Below are 26,974 nucleotides of genomic sequence, written 5' to 3'. Positions count from 1 at the left end.
TTATCTTTTGTATTTAACATTACACTGTGCAATAAGTATAGGCAAAAAAAATAAAATATATACAGCTTGGAAAGGAAGAACTGAAACTATTTTTATTCACAGACAAATATTGTCTATGTCAGAAATACCAAATAATCACTAGATTTTAAAAATTAATTTAGTTAAGGACACAAGTCAATACAAAACTTGCATTTCTACATACTAGCAATGAAAATTGGAAATTGAAATTAAAACATAAATACTGCTGATAATATCACCCAAAACACATGAAATCTTTATGGATAAAACTAACAGAATATGTTCATTTTATATATATATATATATATCTCACACCCATACACACAGAAAAGTATAAACCATTGATTAAAGAAATTAGAGGAGACCTAAATAAATGTGGAATTTCATGGATCAGAAGCCTCAAAACTGTTAAGATGTTACTTCTCCTCTAATTGAAATATAGATTCAACACACTTCCAATCAAAACACTGCAGGACTGTTGTAGAAATTGACAGTATTTTTCTAAAATTAATATTGAAAAGCAAAATGATTGGGAGAGCCAAAAAATTTTGAAAAAGAAAACAAACTTGGGGAACTAGTACTATCTGATTTTAAGGTTAAGTAAAAATATATATAGTAATCACAATGGTGCAATGTTGGTATAAGAGGATGTGTGTGTGTGTGTGTGTATTTCATTGGAACAAGATATAGAATCCAGAAATACACACATTCCCATGATCAATTAGCTTCTGACAGAGTTGCCAGTGTAATTCAATGGAATAAAGAAAGCATTTTTAAGAAATGGTGCAGGAATGATTGGATATCCATACACAAAAATAAAACTTCAACCCATACCATACGCAGAAATCAACTTTAACTGAATACTAGACCAAAATGATAAAACTTTTGGTTACAAAAAGCAGGACAAAAATTTTGTATTCTTGGGATAGGAAAACTTTTATATAGAAGACAAAGCAGAATGCATAAAAGAAAAATTTACATTTTCAACCTCATCAAAATTTAAAATGTCTGCTCTTTGAAAGATCCTGTTAACCATGTATAAATAGAAGTCATTTATTGGATAAAATATTTTCAAAACAAATAATTGATAGAAAAAGACCTGTATCCAGAATAGATATACATCTTATAACCCACTATGGAAGTGGACAAAATCTGAGAAAACACTTACCAGAGAAGAACTACAGATGTCCAATAAGAACTTGAAAGGATACGCAGCACCCTTAGTCATTAGAAAAATGCAAATTAAGTCCACAATAATATGCACTAACACACTGGCATGGCAAAAATAATAACAATAATAGTAATTATAAAATACAAAGTGCTGGAGAGAATATGGAGGACTACAGCTCCAAATACATTGCTGAAAGGAATGAAAAATAGTACAACCACTTCATAAAACAGTTTGGTGCTTTCATATAAAATTAATCTTATGCTTAACCTATGACCCAGATATCCCTTTCCTAGGTATTTACTCAAGAAAGGAAAACGTGTGTTCTCCTGTATACTTGCATGCAGATGTTTCTAGGTAGGTGACTACTACCTTCCAGAATTGCTTAATTGTGTTAGTTTCCTACCGCTGCAGTAGTAAACTACTACAAACTTAGTGGCTTGAAACAACATCTCTTTATTATTGCACAGTCCTTCAGGTCAGAAATCTGGGTTCTCTCTTCAGGATTTTTCAAGGCCAAAATCAAGGCAGTAGCTTGGCTAGGCTTTTATCTGATGTTTGTGGCAAAGAATTTGCTTCCAAGTTCATTCAGATTGTTGGCAGAATCCAGTTCCTTGTGACTGAATTCCCCATTCTTTTAGTGGCTGTCAACTGGTTGTTTTGCTCTAGAGACTGCCCACATTCCCCTCTATGTTCAAAGAGCCATCAGCAGTACCCTCAACTTAGATTCTCTGACTTCCTCTCCTGCCATCAGCATGAGGAAACTCAGACTATCAGATTAGGTCCACCTGGATAATATTCCTATTTTAAGGCCCACTGTGCCATAGAACATCACATAATTACAAGAATGTTATCTCATCGTAGTCAGAGATTCCACCCATTCTCAAAGGGAGGTCATTATGCGAAGGTGAAGATCATGGAGGTCATTAGAATTCTGCCTTGCAAGTTATTCAAGAAGAAAGAACTAAATTGGAATATTTATTAAGGAGTGTTAATCTGACTTTGAATAATGAAATAAATTTTTGTTTCTCTTTGTGACCTTTGTGATTGTCATGGTGAGGTTCATGTGTCAACTTGGCCAGGTGGTGGTACCTGTTTGTCTGATTGGGAAAGTGCTGGCCTGTCCTTTGCCATGAGGACATTTCATAGAATTAGATCATGATCACATCGGCTACATCCACAGCTGATTCCATCGGTAATCAGCAAAGGGAAAGTGTCTTTCTTAATGAGTGATGCTTGATCTAATCACTGGAAGCCTTTTAAGGAGGATTCAGAAGAGACAGGCTCTTCCTGCTTTGGCTGGTGAGCCTCTCCTGTGGAGTTCATCCAGACCCTGCATTGGAATCGTCGGTTTCACAGCCTGCCCTACAAATTTTGGACTCTATGTTTCTATGGTTATGTGAGACACTTATAAATTTTATATTTATGAATATTTTCTGTTGATTCTGATTCTCTAGAGAACCCTGACTAATACAGTGATGTTTTAAGTGACATGTTGAAACTTTGGATGTTCAGGGTCATATTAATGGCAGGATTTGGCTTTCTGGGTTTTCTTCCCAAGAAATTTCTATTTTGGATTTAGTATGCAGTAACATCTAGAGGAGTGGTACTTGCCACAGTTCTTCTAAGAATGAGAATAAAGAGCCCATGAACTCAAATGCTCAAGAGTGCTTTAAGAGGAAAGGGGGCCTGGGTTGAAACACCACAAGTTTATTTGATTTGGAAATGTGTGAAAAGGGACAAGCAGACGATACCAGCTGCTGGTTAAAAAAAAAAGTACTCTATTAAATATCTTATTCTTTAAGAGATATTCTGATGGCATTGATTTTTCAATTTATTTCATTGGATATATGTATCCATTCTATCTATCTATCATCTATCTATCTATCTTTCTATCTATCTAATCTATGTAAACCAGATCAACTAAGTACAGTATCATAATTATTTAAATGGCAATGACTGTACAGAATTTGAAACAACTAAACCTCCCCAAAGAAGGCAGAAAAGTTTCTAACAAGGAAAAATCATGTAAATTTTCAAGGAGGAGTGGTAAGTTCATTATGATATGTTTTATTTTCCAGGTCTAGAAATCTACACGCTATAAGTTCATTAAAAAGAATTCGATCACTGAAGAATTTACCACATATTAGGGTTATGATAGTGGCAGCCATATTGGTAAAAGAAGTGAGGCAAAAACAGGGAAATAGTCACTGTAATAAGTAATATTATGGAACAACAAACAGCATTCATCAAAAATCATTTATCCACATGTAAGAGACTTCAAAGCTTATTTAATTTCTTAAATTAGATTAGAATTCTCAAAAAGAATGGTATCATGAAACAAGTGTAATGAAAATGTAAGGAACTTTTTAAAAAGAGAAGAGAAAGTTCACAGCCTGGCAACTGCAGAATATGGTAGAATGCCCTAATATCACCTCAAACTGGGTCCATTTAGTGTGGGGCAAAGCTCTATACACCTCAGTTTTGTAGTTCCAGTTAATTATTCTCATGATTATAATTCTGAGTTATAAAATGGAAGATGAAACCCAATTTAATTTGATTATCTCACAATATTTCTAGGTGAAAATCTGTTTTTCATAAAAATGTTAGCTCCACAATATAAGAGAGCTAATGAATAGCCGCTGTTTTGATGGGAACATATATATTCCAATTACAAATCTGTGTGGAAGACACTAGAATGCTGATAAAAGTAAAAACTTCAAAGATTAAAGTGTTCATGATCCAGAGAACTACCGGAATCTATAGGGTCCACAGAGTTTTGTGGAATTGCTATATGCCAAAGGAGCGCTTTAGTTAACTCGTTTGTATTAAATTAGATTCAGCTTCATAATGCATGATGAGTCAGTTGAGGTAATTGAAGAGACAGTGTTTATTTTATAATCAGTTCTTGATGAGATTCCTTGGCTTAAAGAGATTACAAATCTAAGCTTTGAGTTATCTGTCTCTTGAAGAAAATTTTAAAAATTTAAGTTATCTATCTACATGATTTGTATTGACCAATTAGAATTTTAAAGCTATCATTAAATGGAACATTCTGGCAAGAATATTTTGTAACAAAGTGAGAGATTATGATATACTGTTCTTTTGATCTATGAAGTGACTTAGATCTTAACATTATATTTTGCTATTAAAACATTGCATATATAGGGCAGGCCAAGGTGGCTCAGTGGCAGAATTCTCATCTGCTACGCTGGAGACCCAGGCTCAATTCCTGGAACCTGTCCATGCCTCCCCTCTCAAAAAAAAAATTGGTGAGAGAGAGAGAGAGAGAGAGGGAGAAAGGCAGCTGAGGGAATACTGTAAACCACATTTCTGTTCTTCTTTGATATCCTTGAGTAGTACCTACTCCTGCCTGCATCTAGGCTCTTGCACACACACACACACACACACACACACACACACACAAAAGATTAATGATACATCACAGTAACCTAAATCACAATGTTTTTCATAGGAAACTATGATTCAATATTCATAATGCCAAGAATAAAGCAGAGAAAAAACAACAGCATGTGCTACACATAACCATAGTAAAATACATAGGATGACACGTAATGATGCTTGAGTTCAATTACTTAAGATTATACGAAGATTGAGGAAAGAAGCAAACTCAACAAGGTCCAATGATATGTGGTGCATGAGAAATAATTGAGGATAACAAGATTCAAACATTCCTGTTTTTAAATTCTTATTCTGGCTCTTTGTATGTGATCTAAGGAAGATTCCTTTAATGCAAATTTGTTTTTTCATTTTGTAAACAGGAATAATATCACCTACATTGCAAATGTGTTGGGAACATTAAAAGGCAATGTATTTAAAATGAAGTTAGGAAAAAGATAATAAAAGAAAAAGATACAAAAAGACCTAACTTGGTCCTTCAGTGAATTAGAGGGAAAACCAAAGCAAAAGCAGGTCAACTAGCACTGGTCTTTAAAACCTTACATAGTGATCCGAATCTGCATTTCTATAGCCAAATAGTAAAGGTTTCAGAAGTGGTAGTCTACAGATTATTTCATGATATTTTAAAATATGTGGAGTAAATGAGAGCTGATGAAATTTCTGGGACTTACTAACCATATGTTCCTAGAGAGTCCATTTTTAGCCTGATACATGGCTGACTTCTATGCTATGACTTAGAACTTATACAGGAGTCTCTGGCCTTTTAAAGTTCTAATAAACACCTGAAATCACTAAGTAATGACTTCAAAACTCCACTTTTTTTTTGTTTATTCTTAGCCATTAGATGTATCCTGAATTTCCACCATAAGAGCTTTATTTCTATAATTTAAGGAAAACATATATCCTCCTAGAGAGATAAAATTATCATTTGTTTATTTCTTGGTTCATTGGTTGGTTGGTTTGAGTTTTCAATTCTTCATTTGTACCATGTCGTTCATGAAAAAAAATCTGAGGACACTATGAGGATATTGGCTGAATTAATCATTTTTCATTCATACTTCTTTCTTCTTGGCATGATAACATCACTCTATTATGGCTGTTGAGCTGTTTTATTTTTAAAATTCTTTTTATTTTTCTTTGTTTCCTGCTGTTATTTACCACTCCCATAGAAAAATATTCCAGTTGTTTGATGTTTATTCTTTTTACTAAAAAATGTATATTAAATGTGGTTTTTTAAAATAAACTTTTATATTGTGAATATAACACATATACAGAGAAAATAAAGAACAAATTTCAGAGTTTTTTATGGGTTACCATCTCACTATTTCAGCTTTATCCTTCCAGCTTTTCCAAAATGCTGGAGGCCAGAAGAAATACGAATATAGTGATTCGACAGTCATATTCGTTTGTTAAATCCTGCTTTCTCTGTAATAGCTTCTCCTTCTCCTTTGATCCTTCTCCCAACCTGTAGGGATCTTTAGGCAGTGTCCATTCTAAAATTTTGATGTTGAGGGGGGTGTCATATTAAAGGATAGGGGGATGTAGTTAGTTGATAATCTCCAAGAGGCTGAACCCTCTGGGTTTCAGGATTTATTTGGCCTAGGAACCCTCTAAAAACCAAAGTCTCCAGGAGAAAAAACTTAGTGCATGAAACTTTTAGAACATCTCAGTTTGAACCTTAGGTGTTCTTTTTTTAAAAAAATATTTTTATTGAGAAATCTTCACACACATACAATTGATACATGGTGTACAATCATCAGTGGCTCACAATATCATTACATACTTGTGCATTCATCACTATGGTCATTTTCATTTTTAGAACATTTGTATCACTCTAGAAAAAGAAGTAAAAAGAAAAAACTTATACCTCACATACCCCTTGCCCCTCTGTATCATTGACCACTAGTATTTCAATCTACCCAATTTTTTACCCTTTATCCCCAATATTATTTATTTTTTATCATTTTTTTTACTCATCTGTCCATACCCTGGATCAAAGGAGCATATGACCCAAGATTTTCACAATCACATGATCACATTGTAAAAGCTCTATCATTATACAATTGTCTTCAAGAATCAAGGCTACTCGAACACAGCACAACAGTTTCAGGAACTTCCCTTCAGCCACTCAATACACCACAAACTAAAACAGTATATCTACGTAATGCAAAAGAGTAACCTCCTGGATAACATTTTAACTCTGTTTGAAATCTCTCAGCCACTGAAACTTTATTTTGTTTCATTTCATTTTTCCCCATTTTGGTCAAGTCTTTCTTAATCCCATGATGCCAGGCGCCAGCTAATGCTGGGAGTGCTTTCCCTTATTGCCAGGGAGATTTACATCCCTGGGAGTTTTGTTTCATGTAGGTGGGCAGGGGAGTGAGTTCGCCTGCCCAGTTGGCTTAGAGAGAGAGGCCGCACCTGAGCAACAAAAGATGTTCTCTGGGGGTGACTTTTAGGCATGATTGTAAGTAGTCTTAAATTCTCTTTTGCAGGAATAAGTTTCATAGGGGCGAACTCCAAGATCGAGGGCTCAGGCTACCGAATTGGTTGTCCCCACTGCTTGCAAGAATACCAGGAATTCCCAACCGGAAGTTTAATATCTCCTCGTTTCTCCTCAGTCCCCCAAGGGGACTGTTCTAGCTTGTTAGCTGCCAGAATGCAATATACCAGAAACAGAATGGTTTTCAAAAAGGAGAATTTAATTAGTTGCTAGTGTACAGTTCTAAGACTGAGAAAATATCCCAATTAAAGGAAGTCTATAAAAATGTCCAAATTAAGGCACCAACAAGAGCTTACCTTCACTCAAGAAAAACTGACGAAGTTCAGGGTTTCTCTCTCAGCTAGAAGGGTCCATGGTGAAGTCTGCTAGCTTTCTCTTCTGGCTTCTTGTTTCATGAATCTCCCCCTGGGGTGTATTCCTTCATCTCCAAAGGTCTCTGGCTGCATGGGCTCTAGTGGCTCTCTCATGGCTCTAAAAAGGGACTCTCTCCAAAATGCTTCCTCTTTATGAAGGATTCTAGTAAACTAATCAAGATCCACCTGGAACAGGTGGAGTCACATCTCTATCTAATCAAAATTTAATACCCACAGTGGGGTGAATCACATCTCCGTGGGTACAATAAAAAAACTCTCAGCCAGTGATACTGAATGAAAACATATAAGTCTGAGATTGGACTATTCAACAGACACCATGGAGGCAAGAAGGCAGTGGTATGATATATTTAAGGTTCTGATCGAGAAAGGCTTCAAGCCAAGAATTCTTTATCCAGCCAAGTTTCCTTCAAAATTGAGGGAGAGATTGGAATCTTCAAGGATCAAAAAAGACTGAGAGAAATAGTCAACAGGACACCTGCCCTCCACGACATACTAAAGGGAGCCCTGTCAGCTGTAAAAAAAAAAGACAGGAGAAGGAGGTCCAGAGCAGGGCACAGAATTGAAGAGTACCACTAAGGGCAATTTAAAGCATAAAAAGAGAGAGAGGGAGAAGAATATGTTGCTCTGACAAATAAAAACTGATGGATAAGATGGTAGATTCAGGAACTGCTTTTACAGTAATAACTTTGAATGTTAACAGAGTAACTGACCAATTAATGGATACAGATTGGCTGAATGGATGAAAAAATATAATGCATTTATATGTTTACAAAAGACACATCTTAGACCCAAGGACACAAATACATTGAAAGGGAAAAGATGTTTATGCAAGCTGTAACCAATAGAAAGCAGGAGTAGCTATACTAATATCAGATAAAATAGACTTTAAAGGTAATTGCGGAAGAAGGACACGCCACATTTAAAAAAAGGGACAATTCACCAAGAAGAAATAATAATCACAAACATGATTTCCACCTGCAAAACCCTGATACCCTCTCAACCATTGGGGTTTCCCAAAAAAATAGGCCATGCCCTTGATTTTGAGGCTTACCCTCATGAAACCTATTCCTGTAGTGAAGAAGCTAAGACTACCTGTAATGAGGCCTAAGAGTTGCTTCCAGGAAACTTAATTTGTTGCTCAGATGTGGCCTCTTCAAACCCAACTCTGTAAGGAAAATCTTTACCCTCCCCCCACATGGGACATGACATTCAGGGGTGCAAGTCTCCCTGACAGCCTGGGGTGTGTCTCCAGTGGATGAGCCTGACCCTTGCACTTTGGGATGGACAATGCCTACCTGATCTAAGTGAGAAAGAAGTGTAATAAAATAAGGCAACAGTGGCTAAGAGCGATCACATAGAATCAAGAACCTATTCTGGAGGCTACATTTTTTTCGAATTTCAGTTAGATGGTGCTAAATGTCATGGTTTGCTGAACACCAGCCATCATCACTCTTGTTAACTCTTAAGAACACTGGGGCTCAAACTGAGACTCTATAATAGTTCCATGCACGAAGTTTGCTTTCCTGGAAATAATTTCCAGAGGGTTCCTAGGCAAGGTAAATCCTGAAACCTAGAGGCACCAGCCTCTCTAAGATTTTCAACTGATTATATCCCCCATCCTTTTGTGGCAACACTCCTTCTCAACATGAAAAAATCAGAATGGGCATTGCCTAAAGATCCCTACAAACTGGGAGAAAGATCAAAGGAGAAGAAGGAGTTATAACAAAGAAAACAGAATTTAACAAACAAGTATGACTACTGAATCTTTATACTAATATTTCTTCTAGCCTACAGTGTTTTGGAGCAGCTAGAAGGAAAAATCTGAATAGTGGAATGGGAATCCATAACTAACTTTGAAATCTGTTCTGTAACTACTTGTTGAATCATACTTTGAAAATTATTGTTTTCTTTCTTGTCTTTGTATATTTGTGATATTTCACAGAAATCATTTAAATAAAAAGGTCCCAGCCACACTTGGTGAGTCACATCTCCATGGAAGTAACCTAATCAAAATGGCCCACTCAATTGGGGAAAGATTGGATTAGAAGAACATGTTTTTTCTGGGATACATAATAGTTTCAAACCAGCACAAGTACCATATACATAATTTCATTATGGTATAGTACAATAAAATGATTTTCGATTGACATATTTTTCACATGTGAATATATCCAAATTTTAAAATTTAAAGAGGCTAAAAATAAATCTTGAGCTATTTGAGAATATGTCTCTGACCTGCTAATGAGAAAATGCAATATTATGATACTCAATATCCTAAAATAGATGATCTGTAAAATTCCTTACCATTCCCAATCCTTATCTATATCAAGGATAGCAATAGAATGAGATAGCATATGGGTAGAGTAAAGGTTGAATATGTTCTATGTATATCCTAATGTGAAATTCCATTTTTATTAGTAGATATAATCCATTGTTCCGGAATCTCACAAAACCATCTTGTAATCTGCAACATTTCCTACATTCTGATTAGAATCCAAATTTCCTGCCACATTGTTGGAACATTCAATATTATATCAATGTAAGAATATTAGGTACCAGTGGTTTGTATTGATTTTCTGATTTTTAACACCAGACAACCCATTTGATAGTCACATCTTTCACTGGTAGGTGATTTTGTTGCTTGCTAGTACCTATTTCATTATACCAAACTGTACCACACTATAACTAATTGAGCATTAGCCACTTGTCAGGAAGGTATGGGGCTGAGAATCGATATTTTCAAACCCGCACTGAAATGGCCAGAAATAACACATGTGTGTAATTATGGGTGTCATACTCTTACTTTGATTAACCCAATCTGCCCTGTGTTCACTTTGCCATCATAATATATGAACTGCGCCTTAAACTAAAACTAACAACTACAAGGGGTCTTATTTAGAATGCATTCCTACTCACAGCAATGTGGATTAAGATTAATATGTCTAAATCAGGGTACATGATTCCATTAATAGAAGCAAGGAAGTTGTCAGATATATATATACCTGACAATACCATACTGTCTTAGTTAACCTACCTATATTGTAAGTCTTAAAATTGAGTAGAGTACAATACTAGTGGTCAATAGGAAGGAGTAAGAGGTATGGGATGTTTGTTTTTTCTTTTTCTGGAGTAATACAAATGTTCTAAAAATGACCATGGTGATGAATGCACAACTATGTGATGATGTTATGAATCATTGATTATATGCTTTGGATGAATTGTACAGCGTGTGAACATATCCCAATAAACTTACGTTAACAAAAAAAGAAGTAAAGAAGTTGAGGCTCAAAGAGGTTGGTATTAAAAAAATAATTCAGGGCTTATTTTCCTCATTCCTTGGTGAGTGCTCCATCATTTGAAATGTTGCCTTGAAAGTTAATGCCCAAGAATATTTTCTAGCACAGTATAATTCTAGTTCAAATGGAAAAGGTCTTCATATTACCTGTAGTTTGAAATTATCGATGTTCTACTCTTCCACTCCATTAGTAGGGAAAATTGCATTGAGTCATTTTCAAGCTATTAGATTCAACTGATGCTAAGTGCATTTTACTAGAAGTAAATGGTTTGGGACTGAAATGAGTTATCAACAGGAAGTTCTGGGATCTTCAAAAGTCATACAAACAACATGTATCCTCTTCAAATACCAGGGATAGTTTAGGAAAAGTGTAACTGAAAAGCCTGGCATCTGACTGGTCGGCTTCTTAGAGTCAAATGGGATTAATATTTTAGTATTTTTTTATGTCCAGTTGTATATAAGGAAACATCTGATTTGCACAGGGAAATAGCTATTCTTATCACACATTACTCTCACCACTTTTTATTCAATTAAAAGGGAAATATAAAATAAAATAACTGTATCTAGCCTGGTACAATCCCATGATAGCTTATGCACATTTGAAACTCGCCTACAATATTTAAACATAATTCTAAAAAATGTAACTAAATCCATTAATATTTAAAAATTCAGTGATACACACTTTTTCAGCTTTCATTGATTCTCTATTTACAGGCAGTTTTTTAGAATTGATTCTCTCTTCATCTGGAAATATTAATATATTTGAGTAATCGTCCAGGTGAAAGGAACCCTGGTGTCTATTGGTGATTATTGCTTTTCTCTTCCATTTGGCTTACTATCTTCTTGTTCCTTGGTCTAATTCTAATTTTCTCTAAATTCTGAATCTCAGTCCCAAAGCCATCACCATACCCTCTAGGGGTGACCTGAGGCCTTGCCAGTCTTTTCCAAGGGATGGAACATCTTTATTTAGTTTACACAACAAAGAATGAATTTATTAAAGGCAAGATATATTAATATTTGCAAAAGCAGTGAAATAGAATAGTTCTTAAGGCACAGGTCTCTGAGTCTATTTTAACTTATAACTGGACTGAGGGTGGATTGTTAGGCAAAGTTTAGGGAACACCTGACTGACTAATTATTTCCTTTGCAAAACATTCTCCTTATTGATTATGGGGCCAAAAGCCTTCATGAGGATCAGATAACTTCTGCTTTCTTAAGACTCTTTCTTTTCCTCTTTTAAAGTGTCTGAGTCCCTGTAAGCTCCAAATTGAGTTACCATTTTTGATATGATTATCAGCTTCAAACTCTCAGAAAATGTACACAATGAAAATGATTGACACACACTGATGTCATTGCATAATTAAACCAGCTTTGTTGCCTACCTCATCCCCTTAAAGTTCCTTTTCCTAACTTCTTTCCTAGTTTCTTCCAGAAGAAAGATTTTCAAGAATAATATTATGGTTTTAGAGTGTCCACGGAATTGACAGGATGTACCACTTATTCATATAGGTTTCCTTAGGCCTGAGGGCCAGAACAAAATGAATTGCCACACACAGATATTTAAATGATCAAAACACATTATTCTAAGAGAAAAGGAGATTTCTCATCCACCTCCCAAAGCCACTCTAATAGTTCCATGATAATATTAATTCTAGATGAAGAATAATACATTTCTCTGGAAATACCCATGAGTAGAAAACCTTTGAGTAAAAAAAAAAAAGTGTGCCTTGAGCTTTTTAGGTTGAAATATACTGCTTTAGAACTGAAAAATATGTTAGATGAAAGTTTTAAATGTACATAAGTTATCTCTGAGTTCCTATATAGATCTTCTGGAGTTCCTATATATATTGGACTAGGTCTGTCTTTTAATTTGATTTTCTTGATAAAATTCACCAACCTATTTTTTAATAGGATTAGTGCAGCAGCCTCACAAGTGTTCTGCTCACCCTTAGTTTCTTCCTTCTCCAATCCATTCTCCATACAGTAACCAGAGTGGGCTTGTTAAAACAAGATTCTCATTCAATGCCTTCTTTGCTTAAAGCCATTGGACTTTAACCTCGTAGACAAGCCCCTGTGTTATCTGGTACCATCATCTCCCTTCTGCATTGCATTTGGCCACTGGTTTTCTCTTAGTTTCTCAATTATACCATGTTGCTTCCCATCTCCCAGTCTTTATGTGAGTATCTGTCTCTCCCTAGAGTGATTTTATTTACCACCCGTCTGTCCCCCAATATTAACCCAACATTCACATAATTAAATTGTCATCATGGTTGTAAATGAATTCTTGGTTTCCAAATCTGGTATGAGTTGCTCCTTGCTAATTTCTTCAGCTGAATTGTTCTGCACTCTTCCATGACACTGTATTTACGTTTCCAGAACACACCATGCTCTTTCTTTACTCCAAGCATGTGCTTATGTTGGTTTGTCTACCTTTCCCCTCTCTCTTCATTTACTTGATTTCAACTGATCTTTCAGGTCCCAACTTAAACATCAGCTCCTTCAGGAAAGCATTCCATGTCCCTTTCCCAAATTCAAGTGTTTCCTATAGGGGTAGTGTGCACCTCCTCTTTTATAACATTTATCACAGTGTGCTGTCATTTTTCTTTTTCTTCGATGAATCTCTCGTTGGAATCTCATCCCTATGAAATAGAGATTGTATCTGCCTTCTGTACTCTGAGTTTCCAGTGCCTAGTATAAGGTCTGGTACTAGGAAATATTTAATAAATAAATATTGAATAAATAATAAATGGTGTTTGCAATTCTCTTCCTATAATGATATACAGAACTGGCAAAATAAAGGATTTTCATCTCTGACTTCAGTGTAGACATTTCTAGAAAGTAATGGGTATATTTAGGTGAACATATTTACACTTAATGTAGGTAAGTTCAGCCTCGGTAGATGTTAAAGAAGTTGAAAAGCCAAAAGACAGATGGTGAGAGCTTTTAAAACTTAGCAATATACCAAGAATCAAGTTATTTATAGATTATTGCTTTAACTGTGCATGTTTTACATTGGCATTTTGTTAAAAGGCTTTTAGCAACATTCTTTTAATGGGTATTTACAGGATTGAATGATTATTTGATGAGTATATATGGACTGTACTATATGTTCAAGACTGAGCAAATGAAAACTGTCTAATTATAGTTTTTACTAATATGTCGTCTTTGTTGTTTCTTAAGACAATGAAACCATCTTTATGTTATACCTATTGTCATTATTAAATCAATTTCATCTTTATTCTGTTCAACACTAACCATCACCAGCATCATCGCCACTACCATATGTGCTTGCCGTTAAGCACTTTGGTATTTACTTTTTATTATCATTTAATTGGTACTGTAGTATAGGGGTTATTATCACTATGCCATAGTAAACTGAAACTTAGGTAGTTTATGTAACTTGCAAAATGTAAAAAATCTAGTGAATGACAGTACTGAGAATCAAGTAACAAAATCTTACACTATAGATCTTAAGCATTAGGTTAAGTTAAATTATAGAATTTTCTGAAAATATAGATAATAAAAATGATCCTTAATTCTTGCCATCTTGATAAAGTTTCTAATATTTTGCCTTCATTAAACGTGTATATGGGTATATGGATAGAATATATATTTTAATCCTCTTTTCCTATTTAATTTGCATTATTAACATTTCTCTATTTTCTTAATATAAAAAATATTTACATCCTTTCCAGTGGCCACACACAAACCCAAGATATGAATCTACAATTATTTTAATAGCAATTAACTAATGTACTTATTATAAAATAATGAGTACTTTAGATTTTTGCAAATATTTAGACATGTAACCATAAGAAAATAAAAGAAATTCTAATTTTTAAAGAGATAGAAAAGATGAATACATTTAATTTTTTTTAATTAGAAGATAAATATATTGGAAATCATAATGACCATACACTAATAATTTTACCACTTTTTGAAAACATCCCTTTGAAATTGTTATGAAGATGGAGCATTGGTATCTTTTTCTAGTAGATGGTGTTTTCTCATAGGTCAGTGTTCTTTCATGGGACCCTTTCTCTTTACTATGGGGATTGCATGTGTGTAAATAAAATTATTTCTATGCTGTTAAAGTTTTAAGCCTTATGTTTTACAATACCATACTAGCATGTTAAATGCCCTGAGTCTGTTTGCGTGTGCATGCACACGCACACACACACAATTTAAGCATTCCTTCCCTAGATAGATAAATTTCCCTTTACACTTCACTTTGTACTTGTTCATTTTCCAAGTGTCCTTATCAACACTGTTTTAAATCTTGACCTTTTCACGGGAAGTCTGCTTAAATTGAAATGTCTGATTAAATCACTTCATGTAACATTTAGTGTATGCCATGCACAGAAGAGGCATATAATAAGTATTTCAAGTTAATGGAAATATTATTATGAATTATTACAGAATATATCTTGGTTCTACTAGCTTCCCCCTTCTCTCTGCTAACTTCTGTACAAAAGAAACAGCAAAGATTTGTCTGGATCTGAAGCCAGCCCAATTAATTAAGAAGCATCTGTTCTGTGCTAATTATGTACAGTTTAATGAAAATCCAAATTGGTCTGATTCTTCTCAATCTCTCAAATTTTACCATTTATTCTATGTGCAGAAATTAGAGACATTTGAAACCTGATTTGTAATTGAGCAATTGACATAAGGTAAATATGGAGACTTAAGGGAGCTTTCAAGAGGGTTTAAGTCATAATTGACCATTTGAGGGATTAAGGTGAAGCATTTCATCCCAATGGAGTTTATAAAATGAGCAATGTTTACGTGGCATTATCTATAACTCCAACTCTAAATCCATCTGGATACTTTGTTTGTGGGGGTGAAAAAATCACATAGAAAATGGGCTCATTTTTAGTAAGTGTTACATTCGAGTTTTTGCCATAGGATGGACAATTTCTCTTTGAGGCAAGATTGACTAATGCATCTGTTTCCCATGGTTGGCCCCATTAATATGGGTGTATATTCATAGATTTGTACCACAGGTATTTATCTGAGGTATATTTCTGGACTTACTAGAAATTTATAGATATCTATTAAATTTTAAGGATTTCATTTCTTCCCACTTGAGTCAGGAATCAATTATACATTCATTTGCATACTAATTAACAACCTTTGATTCCAAATCAAATATTTTTAATGCAATGAAAGATGTAGCCTGCTTAACATCATGCTAATCCCACACCTTTTCAGTACTGTACTTATATTCCACATCAGGAAGAGTCAGTGTGGTTGAGCTTATAAAGTAATAGACATTCATTTTAAAAGAATTCAAGTTATGCAAAACAATTACATAGTATTTTGTTTTTAAAAACTATTCAAATAGGGAATCAATACCTGTTGGCCAATGTGTAACTTTTTGTAAAATGGATACAGTATCTACAGATTACATAATTTAACCACAAATCTTTACATTTTCATTTCTGTTCTGAACTGAAATCAAAGCACTTGAAAGGAAACAAAACTCTCTTTCACACATGGGTTTTAAGTTTTTGTACTAATATCTGTGCTTGATTTTTATCAATTTTGTGTAAATTTCATGTTTCATAGTTTAAATTCAAATCCCACATTGTAGGGCTTGCTTACAATTTGTCCTGAAGCTTTGTGTTTGGCTGCACCTGCATAAGCTTCTGCAAATAGAATTCACAGCTAAGATTTTCTTAACATATCTATCGTTTGGATGCATGGAAATAGACTTTTCACACAAATGGGTTTAGAGCTAACTGAGAACAATGGAAAATATTACATTAACTTTTAATTAATTTATTTATCAAATGCAATTGTATTGAAATATATTCACCTACATTATAATCATCCAAAATAATCAGTGGTTCACAGTATCAACATAGAGTTTGTGCTTTCATCATCACGATCACTTTTTGAACATTTTCATTACTCCTTAAACACTAAAAACAAGAATAAAAATAAAAGTAAAAAAGCACATCCCAACATCCCATATCTTCTTCACCCCTACTTATTTATTGTCTTTATTTTCTTATTCCTCTGCCAATACACTGGATAATGGGAGTCTCACAAGATTTTCACAATCATAAAAGCACACCATAAAAGCTATATAGTTATATAGTCATCTTCAAGAGTCAAGGCTATTGGATTACAGTTCAGCGGTTTCAGGCATTTTCCTCTAGCTACTCCAATACACCAAAACCAGAAAAGGGACTTTTATATAATTCATAATATCCTCATAATGACGTCTTGGCTCCATCTGAAATCTCTCAGCCACTGAAACTTTATTTTGTTTTTCTTCCCTTTTTTTAGTCAAGAAGTATTTCTTAATCCCAAATACCAGGGCCAGGCTCATCATCCATGGGAGTCATGTCCCACATTGCCAGAGGGATTTATGCCCCTAGGAATCATGACCCATGTAGAAGGGAAGGCAGTAATTTCACCTGTAGAGTTGGTTTAGAGAGAGGCCACATCTGTGCAACAAAAAAGGTTCTCTGGGGGTGACTTTTAGGCATAATCAAATGTAGGCTTAGCTTTTCCTTTGCAAGAATAAATTTCAGATGGGCAAGCCTGCAATCTTGGTCATCCCCAGTGCCTGTGAGAATATCAGGATTTCCCCAGGTGGGGAAGTTTACTATTTACACCTTTTTCAAGAGTCCTTGTAAATAGTTTTTACTCTTCTGCCCAGATTACTCTGGAATGTATGGGGGCATCACAGTAACCTGTAAAACCAACAAGATGTCACTCCCTAGTCAAGGTTCCATGTTTACAGTGTTTGAATAAACTGACCATACAAGTTAAATTAGATAGTATGCTACAGAAAATATAAATTTTGTACCAAATGAATATCTCTTTCTTTGGCCTCACACAGAAGTTAAAGTTTTAAAATACAGTCAATATCATCCTTTACCCTTTGGTCTGATTCACCTTAGCCCCAACCAGGTCATCTTCATTTTTGTCTCTAATTGAAGTCTGATCTCTTCAGCTTTTTTTAACAGTTGCTATATGGAGTAATGATGACTTCCATAGCTGCAGAACTCAGAGAGTTGCAAGTGTCACACAGACACCCAAAGTTCCAGGGAACAACCAGGTTATAGACAAAGAGTTCAGCATCTCAGAATTTAGAAATAGCAGTTACAACTCCAGAATAGATGTGACTGCTGTAAGAGCCGACAATCTAGAAACTTTTACAGTAAGCCTTCCTCTGATGATCTATGCTTTTGAATTCAATTCTCAGTGTTTGTACATTGTAGTTAGTACATATTAGTAGGCATTATAATACCTAACTTTTCATTCCTGCTTATTTCAGGACATACTGTCCTCAAGTTTCATTCACCTAGTTGCATATCTCATAACTTCATTCTTTCTTGGAGCTGCTCAGTATTCCATTACAAGTATGCACCACAGTTTGCCCTTCAGCTCATCAGTCAAAGTACTCTTTGGCCACCTCCATCCATTGCAAATCGTGAGTACTGCCACCATAAACACCAGTGTGCAAATGCCCATTCTTGTCCCTGCTTTCAGTTCTTCCAAGTATATACCTAATAATGGAGTTAAAGGATCAGATGGCAGCCTAGTAATTAGCCTCCTGTGGATCTACCACACTGTTTATTTATTTATTTATTTTTGCATGGGCATGCACCAGGAATTGAACCCAGGTCTCTGGCTGTGCTTATTTTTCAACAATTTTATTCACACACCATACAATGTACCCTAAGTAAACTGTCAAAGGTTCCTTGTCTAATCACATAGTTATACATTCACCACCCCAATCTATATAAGGACACTTCCATTTCTTCCACAAAGAAAAAAGAAGAGAAAAAATAGAGAATAAAAAATAAAAAAGAGAAACACCACCACCAAAAATTCCATATATCTCCCTTATAACCCCTTCTGATTGACATTTAGCTTTGATATGTTGCCTGCATTATACTTAATAGAAGCGCACTACAATTTTACTGTTAACTATAGACCCTAGTTTCCAGTGATTCTATTTTCTCCATATTTCATCCTATTTTCAACACCTTGCACTGTTGTCATTCATTTGTTATCCCTCATGTAAAAACATTCTCATAGTTGTACATCTACTCACCATTCTTGACCAATCTAGATTTTGCTAAGTTATACAGTCTTAGTCTTTACCTTCTATCTTTCCTTCTTATGTCATACATCCCCTAACCTTCCTCTTTCAAGCTAATTCACACTCAGCTTTGTTTAGTGGACTTACAATTTTATGCTACCGTCAGATAGTATTGTGCTATCCATTTCTGGATCTTCACAATCAATCTTGTTGAACATTTAGCATCAAATGCCCGATCTCTACCCTCTTTCTATCTCCTGATAACCCATGTTCTCATCTTTAAGTCTCAATATTCATTCATTAATGTAACTTCATGTTAGTGAAACCATAGAATATTTGCCTTTTTGTTTCTGGCTCATTTCACTCAATGTCCTCAAGGCTCACGCACATTGTTGCATGCATCATAACTCTATTCTGATATATTATGTCTTATTTTTCTCTCTCTTTTAACTTCACTAATAGCCTTCATTTCTACACTCTCCTCCAGAACTCTCTCTCCTGTCCCCTCCTATCTGCTTGTAGCTCTCCTTTCTTATGAGCAGGTCTCTTGTTCACAAACTCTCTCAATGTCTGTGTGCCTGCAAATTTTAAACTCTCCCTCATTTTTGAAGGACAGTTTTTATGGATATACAGTTCTTAGTTGGCCGTTTTTCTTTTTCAGTATCTTAAATATATCACCCTGCCTCCTCACCTCCATGGTTTCTGCTGAGAAATCTGCACATAATCTTATCAAGCTTCCCTTGTATGTGATGGATTGGTTTTCACTTGCTGCTTTTAGAATTCTCTCCTTTTCTTTGACATTTGACAATCTGATTAGTAAGTGTCTTGAAGTATGTCTATCAGATCTATTTTGTTTGTGGTATGCTGCACTTCCTGGATTTATAACTTAAAGCCTTTCATAACAGATGGGAAATTTTCAGTAATTATTTCCTTCATTAGTCTTTCAACCCCTTTTCTCTTCTTCTTCTAGGACACCCATAACATGTGTATTCATGTGCTTCATATTGTCATTCAGTTCCATAAGACCCTGCCCATCTTTCAGCATTGTTTTCCTTATCTGTTCTTTTGTGGGTCAGATTTCAGATGTCCTATACTCTAGTTCACTGATTCTTTCTTCTACCGCTTCAAATCTGCTTTCATAATTCTCCTTTGTGTTTTTCATCTCTTCTATTGTGCTTTTCATTCTCATAAGTCCTGCCATTTGTTTTTTCAAGCTTTCAAGTTCTTCTTTATGGCCACCCAGAGTCTTCTTTATATCATTTTTTTTTTTTTTGCTGTATCTTCCCTTAACTCATTGATTTGATTTTTGAATTTATTTAGCTTACTTGTTGAAGATCTTTAATTTGTTTTCTCAAATCCTGTATCTCATTTAAAATGTTAATTTGTTCCCTTGACTGAGCCATATTTTAATTTTTTCTAGCATGGCTTGTAATTTTCCTTGATTGGTTTATTCTGGAGGTCGTTTTCACTCTTTTACCTAGGGTTTTCTTGTTGGTTGGCTTTCTTCTCAATCTGTTGTTTGACATTCAATTCAACTTATCCTACACCTCTAGCATAGCTTCTGTTTAACTGATCAGAGTTTTTCAGCTTTTGTTTTTCTAGTTCTTGCCTACTTATATGGAATCTTTTTTGAGGAGGGTCTCCTAGATATGTTCAACCCCACTCATATTTGCCCAGACAAGCCAGACCAGTACTCAGGAGAAGGGTGTAATCATTATTGATATTCCCTGAGGATGAGACCCAGCAGGTTGTTTGACTTTTCTATCCTACCCAGCATGTGGCATTTGTCATCTCACAGCTCTCCATTAGTATGAAGTAGTGTGAAGGCTTTAATTCTCAGTCTGCAGGTGGCATTGTTGAGACAGGGGCTGAGGTGGAAAGTGTTTAAAGTGTTTCTGAGTCCCAGGTCCTGGGCTCTGAATTCTCAAACAGAGGGCTGCCATTTGAGCCAGGCCCTGCCCCTTTTTTTGGGGGGAAGATTCGTCCTTTACAGAATTATCTATTTCACTTGACTTGTTGCTTTGTCTCTCAGACCTATCTTAACTCCACTCTTGCCTGGGTCTGCACTAACAATTGAAAATACTTGAGGTTTCTCTGATGAGCTACTTAGAATACTTTAAGGATAAAAAAGAAAGAGAGAGAGAGGGGGAAAAATCCCTTTTTCAGAGCCACTATACCAGCATCTAAGGGTTTTTACTCAAAAGCCAGAATTGATACACTGTTCTATGTGTCCCTTTTCTGGTAGCATAGCCCTTTTCCAATATCTTGAACTTGGTAGACTCCAAAAACCTCCTTTTTAATTTTATTTATTTATTTATGTATTTATGTATTTATTTATTTATTTATGTACTTACTTACTTATTTATTTGCCAGCCCTATCTCCTCTCTGCCAGGAGTGACCTCAGAGTTACTTTTCTGCTTTCACTTAGTTTATCTCTGCTCGGAATTTGTATTCACAGTACAAATTCATTAATTGAAACCACAATTGGAGCTTAGTTGTTCTACCTTCCCTTGCTCATAGTAGAGAGGGTACTGTTTCCCACTGAAGAGAGAGTCCATATCAGCCTGTTCTGCCCGTGGGGGTGAAGTGCCACCTTCCGCAGTCTGGAAGCTTTACTCACAGTTCTTCTGCCTGTTCCAGAGTGGTGTACAATGTGTATCTGGTTGCAGATGTCCCCTTAACAAATGTTCCAGACAGTTCCTAGTTATTTACTAGCTGCTCTAGAGGACTAACTAAATTCCACACCTCCCTATGCCACCACTTCACCTCCTTTCTGTAGTTTTAAAGGTTTTTTTCTGCATTTTTTAACCATCTTGTGAAAGCTTTCTGAAGCTCAATAATAAAACATCATTGGTATAAAAATATATAACACAGGAGTAATATTTGGATTTTTTTAAATTGTCATATCCCTCCAATTTCTGAAGCATTGTTGTATTTTCCTCTTCCTGCTTTTACTCTGTCTTTTCTACAGGTAAATATTGTCTTATTCTAGCATGGAAATCAATAAATAATCTCATCTGGAACCCCTTTGGTTTGTATTTTAGTTTGTCTTATATTCATGTTTGTTCTTGTTTTTGCATACTTTTGTGACTGCCCCAAATAATTTTAAATGGAAATAGAGCAATAACAATATCATTAAGTTTTTTTAAACAGTTTATTATCAGTCCCTTTTTATTTTATTTAACATGCATTGCTCACTCTAGTGTACTAATAAATTTTTTACTTCTGTATATATGTTTTAAATTTATGTATATATTTAAATTTTAAAATGTATACAATGTAAATTTAAAATTTATATTTTAAAGGTCAAATGAACATTTTAAATTTCAGGAATTTAAGATGTCAAGGGAGAATGAGAAACTAAATGATATATTTCATGTGATTAGGAACATTTTATCTTTTTAAAAATAATTTTTATTCTCCTTGGGGATAATTTTGTGCTTTACACATAATGAATGCCTAGATCTGGATGCTCAAAGTTAATTATATGATTTTAATATATTGCCCAGTTTATATATGAAGAAGTTGTGGACTTTCAAGCAATATGGGAGGTACAACTGAATTATATGGGAGGTACAGCTGACTTACAAGGATTTTTTGTCTACTCCAAAAACATTACAAATTTTTATGACTTATCCAAAAGTGTAGTTCATTGCTAACTTCCACACTAAGAAAACAGAGGCATCTTAAAATCAGGGCAGGGGGAAGAAGTCGAAACCAAAAATGTCACCATTATATGAAAGTTATATTTAGAACTGAAGCTGTGAGTGAGAGGAACCATGGCCACATACTTGATAAATACTATACCTTGCCTTGCAAAGCAGCTAGCAACCTCGCCACCTGCTTAGGTCAAGAATTGATGTAGAATTATCTACAAAATAATGGAAGCCCAAGCCTGTAGCAAACATGGGGTTGAAATTTGATTTCATACAACCTATGCAATTAAGACAATCCAAGTGAAAAATTAATATGAAGAATAGTCTAGATGCAGTAAAACTGGGAGATATTGCTGCAATACAAACCACAGCTGTAAAGCACTATGCTACAAAATAGTATATATGTGATGCCCTCTGAAAATATCTATTGAAGAAGTGCTCACAGTCAAAAACTTCACATCACAGGAAAAATGTAACACTGAAAAATCAAATTTTAGTAAGATAAGTAAAGTTATAACTTCAAAACATAGTAAACAATACAGTTTATCATGTTTCAGTATAAACATATATGTTAGTGCTCTGGAAGGAAACAAAATTCACCCAAGACCCTTCAAATGAATAGATTTACATGCAGAAACTACTTACAGATGTATGTTCAGAGTTATGTGAATAAATGAGTTATAATAAAGCACCCAATGACTAGCAGTGGCAGTAAAGAATTATCACCCTTATTGCTGAAAAAACAAAGGGAGGAAACAGAGTTTCAGTAGCCTAGTGAGAGCTGGAAATCTTCAGAAGAGGCTGTGTAGCAGATAGTGCAATCATGGACTGGACGGGGAAGTTAATCTAGATAAACATCAAAAGTAAGGATAGAGTAGAGGAAATACTTGATCTGTCTTTTCCCACTGCTGTAGTTTGCTAGCTGACAGAATGCAACACACCAGAGCCTGATTGGCTTTCAGTAAAAGGAGATTTATTTAGTTAATGTATAGTTCTTCAGAGGAAAGCCAGCTAACTTTCAACTGAGGTTCTTTCTTACATGGGAAGGCACAAGGCAATCTCTCTGGCCTTCTTTCCAGGCCTCTGGGTTCCAACATCTTTCCCTGGAGTGATTCCTTTCTGCATCTCCAAAGGCCTGAACTGAGCTGCAAATGCCGAAATGAGGTGTGCTGAGCTGCTTGGGCTGTGCTGTATTGTGCTCTTTCATTTAAGCACTAGCCAATTAAATCAAACATCATTCATTGCAGCAGGCACGCCTCTTAGCCGACTGCAGCTGTAATGAACAGTAGATGAGGTTCATGTACCATTGGCTCATGTCCACAGCAATAGAACTAGGTGCCTTCACCTGGCCAAGTTAACAACTGAATGTACCTACCACACCCACTGTTTGATCTCCAGCAAGTGCCATCAGTTGGCTGAACCCAATGAGAATTCAGCCAGCAAGGGAACCTGGAAAAAGGCAATCTTTACGTGTCAGTGTTTTAGGGCCCAGACCAAGACAGAGAATGTAGGAACATGGATATGGGGTGGGTGAATGTGGGTGCAATAGAACATAACAATTGCACATATATTACAAATTATTTCTTTATTACAGAAGTTAGAGATTTACACAAAAATCGTATGGAAAATACAGCGTTTCCGTACACATCCATTCACACTCACAGTTTTCACTACTATTTTACTTTGCATTATTATAGTAACATTTTTACATTGATAAAAAATATTGTTATAATTATACTACCCACTACATTCTGTTGTTCACATTAGGTTAATTGCTTGTATTGTACAGTCCCATGTTTTGTTTTGCTTTTTAATTTCCTTCTGTTAACATATACAACCTAAAATTTCCCCTTTTAGTCACATTCATAATACATAATGCAATACATTAATTACATACACCATGCTGAGCTACCAACACTGCCATCTGCTACCAGAACTTTTTTCACCGCAAACAGAAGCTTTGCACCAACTAAATATTATCTCCCTATTCCCTACCACCACCCCAGCCCTTGATAACCAGTATTCTAGTTTCTAATTCAATGAAATGACTTATTCCAATTATTTCATACTGGTGAGATCACATATTTGTTATTTTGTGTCTGGCTTATTTCACTCAAAATGATGTATTCAAATTCATCCGTATTTCACAAATATCAGAACTTTATTCCTATGTATGGCTGAATGCTATTCCATTGTTTCTATCTATATATGACATTTTGCTTGTCCATTAAGCTGATGATGGTCACTTCGGTTGCTTCCATCTTTTGGCAATTGTGAATAATGCCACTATGAACGTTGGCATGTAAACATCTTTTCGAATTCCTGCTTTGAGTCCTTTGTGGAGTATACCTAGAATTGGGGTTATCAAGTGGTATGGTAAATTTATATTTAACTTTCTAAGAATCCATCAAACTGTTTTCTACAGTGGCTGCACCGTTTTCCCTCCTCACCAACACTTGCTATTTTCTGAGTTTTTAATAGTAGCCATTCCAGTGGGTATGAAATAGAAACTCATTGTGGTTCTATTTGCAGTTGGTTGATGGCTAATGTTAGTGGGCATCTTTTCATATGTTTATCAGCTATTTAAATACCTTCTTTGGAGAAATGTCTATTCAAATCTTTTGTCCATTTTTAATTGGGTTGTTTGTCTTTTTTGTTGAGTCAAAGTATTTCTTTTTATATTCTGGGTATTAAACCCTGGTCAGATATGGGATTTCCAAATATTTTTCCATTCCATAAGTTGTCTTTTTACTCTCACCATGAAATCCTTTTGATATATAAAAGATTTTCATTTTTATGAAGTCTCATTTTATCTATTTTTTTGCTGTTGCTCATGCTTTTGGTGTAACAAGACTGCCTTAAAAATGGTCCTAAAACATACTTCCCCATGTTTTCTTATAGTACTTTCATAGTTTTGAAACTTGTATTGGCTTAATTTATCTATCGATCGATAGAGAGGGGACACGAGGCTGGATTCATTTTCATTCTTTTGCATACAGATATCCAGTTTTCCCAGTATCATTTGTTGAAGAGACTGTTCCTGCCATGTAGTAAAAAAATCAATTGTCCGTAGCTGTGAAGGTTTATTTCTGAACTCTCCATTTGATTTTACTGGTCTATATATCTAAACTTGTGGCAGCGCCATGCTCTTTAGATTAATAAAGTTTTGTAATAAGTTTTAAAATAGGGACGTATGAGTCCTCTAATTCCATTCTTTTACAAAATGGTATTATTTACTCAGTCCTTACTCATCCCTATAAATTTGATGATTGATTTTTCCATTTCTTCAAGGAAGGATGTTGGAATTTAAATTTGGATTGTGTTGAAACTATCAGTTTCTTTGGATAAAATGGACATCTTAATAATGCTTAGCCTTACGATCTATGAACACAGAATGCCCTTCCAATTATCTAGATCTTCTTTGATTTATTTTCCCAATGTTTTCTAGTTTTCAGTGCACAAGTGCTTTACATCCTTGGATGAATTTATTCATAGATGTTTTCTTCTTTAAGTTGCTATTATAAATGAAATGTTTTATTGATTTCCTCTTCAGACTGTTTTTACTAGTGTATAGACCCACCATAGATATTTGCTTGTTGATCTAGTACTCCACCACTTTGCTGAATTCATTTAATAGCTCATGTAGCTTTGTTGTGGATTTTTTTTTCTGAATTTTATCCATGTAAGATCATGTCATTTGCAAATAAGAAGTGTTTTACTTCTCCTTTCTCATTTGGAAGCCTTTTTTTCTTTTTCTTGCCTAACTATTCTGACTAGAACTTCTAGTACAATGTTAGGTAACAGTGGTGACACTAAGCCTCCTTGTTTTGTTCCTGATCTTAAAGGGGAAAGCTTTGTCTTCACCACTGAGTATGATCGTAACTGTGAGTTATTCATATATGTCTTTTATGATGAGGAGGATGTTTCTATTCCTAGTTTTCTGGGTGCTTTTATCAAGAAAGTGTGCTGGATTTGTCAAATGCCTTTACTGCATCAATTGAGGTGACCAAGCGGTTTTATCCACTTCATTCTAGTAATGTGGTCATACATTAATCGATTTTCCTATGCTGAACCACCCTGGCAAACCTGAGATAAATCCCATTTGATCATATTGTATAATTCTTTTAAAGTGCTTTTGTTTTTGGTTTATTAGAGTTTTGTTGAGGGTTTTTGCATCTACATTCATAAGCGATATTGGTCTGTAATTTTCTTTTCTTATGGTATCTTTCTCTGGCTTTGATTTTAGGGTATTGATGGCCTCATCTATTGAGTTAGGAACTGTTCCCTCCATGCATTTTTTTCAGGAATTTGAGCATGATTGACGTTAATTCTTCATAAAACTTTGTTAAAATTCACCAGTGTTATAGTCCTGGGATTTTTTTTTCTGTTAGGAATATTTTTTTCCTTATTGTATGCTGTATGGTGGCAGTCACATTCTTCTGTTAGGAATATTTTTTTCCTCATTGTATGCTGTATG

At 35.0% G+C, this 26,974-nt stretch overlaps 1 long non-coding RNA gene across 1 annotated transcript in view; it reads right to left on the bottom strand.

Moving 5' to 3' along the window:
- Nucleotides 1–16,650: 16,650 nt before the first annotated feature.
- Nucleotides 16,651–26,974, bottom strand: part of LOC143661445 (uncharacterized) — a 37,189-nt gene continuing 26,865 nt past the window's right edge. Inside the window, exon 3 of the long non-coding RNA XR_013164598.1 lies at nt 16,651–16,702. This is a non-coding gene — a long non-coding RNA (uncharacterized LOC143661445). The remainder of the gene's footprint in view (nt 16,703–26,974) is intronic.

This window comes from Tamandua tetradactyla, chromosome 2 (assembly GCF_023851605.1).
Source record: "Tamandua tetradactyla isolate mTamTet1 chromosome 2, mTamTet1.pri, whole genome shotgun sequence".
NCBI lineage: Eukaryota > Metazoa > Chordata > Mammalia > Pilosa > Myrmecophagidae > Tamandua > Tamandua tetradactyla.
This window is presented reverse-complemented; position numbering and strand designations above follow the sequence as displayed.